The sequence below is a fragment of the Pocillopora damicornis genome, chromosome 13 (genome assembly GCF_964200805.1).
Source record: "Pocillopora damicornis chromosome 13, jaPocDami1.2, whole genome shotgun sequence".
Taxonomy (NCBI): domain Eukaryota; kingdom Metazoa; phylum Cnidaria; class Anthozoa; order Scleractinia; family Pocilloporidae; genus Pocillopora; species Pocillopora damicornis.
Window position 1 is genome coordinate 11,171,491 of NC_142682.1, and position 1,757 is coordinate 11,173,247.

Sequence of the window (1,757 nt, forward strand, 5' to 3'; positions counted from 1 at the left end):
TCAGGGCTTCAACGGGATTCGAACCCGTGACCTCCGCGATACCGGTGCGATGCTCTACCAACTGAAATTGCTTAAATTGGAAAATTTACTGCGATGATCACATTTCACTTTCATCTACAACCGCAGTACAAATATGAATTATTTCATATAAAACTTCACGTCAATTCACTGCACGAAGATATGAACTCAATAAATTGACCTCGCTCCCAATGTGTGGCTTCATAGCTCAGTTGGTAGAGCATCGCACCGGTATCGCGGAGGTCACGGGTTCGAATCCCGTTGAAGCCCTGATTTTTTTCAGGCTTCTTCTTTCCAATTGCTTAAATTGGAAAATTTACTGCGATGATCACATTTCACTTTCAGGAATATAACACTTTGCGACATTTCTAGTTTACTTGAATATTTGCACAATGATTACTTAAACCTTCTCTAGCATCTCGAAAAGGATCCACATAATAACGATCCTGGTTGAGTTGTTTCAGTCTCTTTTTTTTACATCCGCTTTCGCGCAAGACTGGTGCAAATTACGAAGGTGCCGGGAACGATATCCAGATTGTCAATTGTTTACCATCTACCATTTCTCTTGTGCAAGGTGCGTTAGCTCAATCGGTAGAGCGTGGTGCTGATGACGCCAAGGTCGCTCGTCTAATGTTTTCTTAAATCTAGGAATTGAAGGGCTGTTGCACAATTAGGAAGATGCCGGGATCGATATCCAGATTGTCAATCCTTTGCCATCTACCATTTCTCGTGTGCAAGGTCCGTTAGCTCAGTCGGTAGAGCGTGGTGCTGATAACGCCAAGGTCGTGAGTTCGATCCTCACACGGACCAGAGAATACTCTTTTGTTTCAATAAAGCCATCTGAACAAAAGATTAATTTGTTAAGGACTTTCCATTTCATCTAGGTGTCTGTATTTAATCTGATGATAACTTTTCAAAATATATTGGCTTATTAATCTTCAACAACAGGGGTATTCGTGCACCTACGAATTCTTTGTGGGGACGTGCAAACAAGTTTTTCAAAGCCTGTTCCTAATTTAGACCAAAACATTCCTTTTCCCAAACTTATTTTCATGCCCTCCCTCTACTTTTTTCAGGTCTGGCCGGTCTTAAAATTTGGTGAAATATACTCAAAAGATCAGCTTTAATGACCCAGTTTGGTCTTTTCTCTTTCTCTCTTATTCATTTGGAGCAAAATGAACAATTACGTTGTTACGTTTTGATCTTTTAATATGGTTCAGGGTTTAGGGCTAAGGTACGTCCCACGTACCACAACACGAAAACCTTCACTGTCCAACAGTGATTTTTCAGCGCCTATTGGAGAAATATCTTTAATATGCTACTTTACTCCGATTCTCAAAGGCTTGTCTATATCGATGATTCCTTGTGGAGAGTCTGGTTTGATCCTCGAGTGGAGCTCCAATGGAATCTGTTTCCAACAGCACCTCAAATTAATCTAATAAAACTATTCTTAGCTTACACAGTTTACTTGACGTGAATATCGTGGCGCATATGTTTCTCCTGTTTTCACTTTAAATTTTTCGAAAAAAATACTAATTTTCAATGTAGAATGTAGAAAACTGTAAATTTTTTATGTTTTCCATCTATTAATTTATCTATTTATCTCAGTTTGATAAGATTAATAACTATTCGTAGTTAAGGTTTCTGTAGTGTATGGTTATCACGCCCGCCTCACACGCGTAAAGTTGCAGGCCCTGCGAGAGACACAAGTGATCTTTAGTCACTATTGCGATCGCTAT

At 39.5% G+C, this 1,757-nt stretch overlaps 1 non-coding gene across 1 annotated transcript; it reads left to right on the forward strand.

The window, feature by feature from the left end:
• The first annotated feature begins 755 nt into the window (after positions 1-755).
• On the forward strand, positions 756-828 carry Trnai-gau (transfer RNA isoleucine (anticodon GAU)). Its single transcript has one exon. It is a non-coding gene; the product is annotated as a tRNA-Ile (tRNA).
• Positions 829-1,757: the final 929 nt, after the last annotated feature.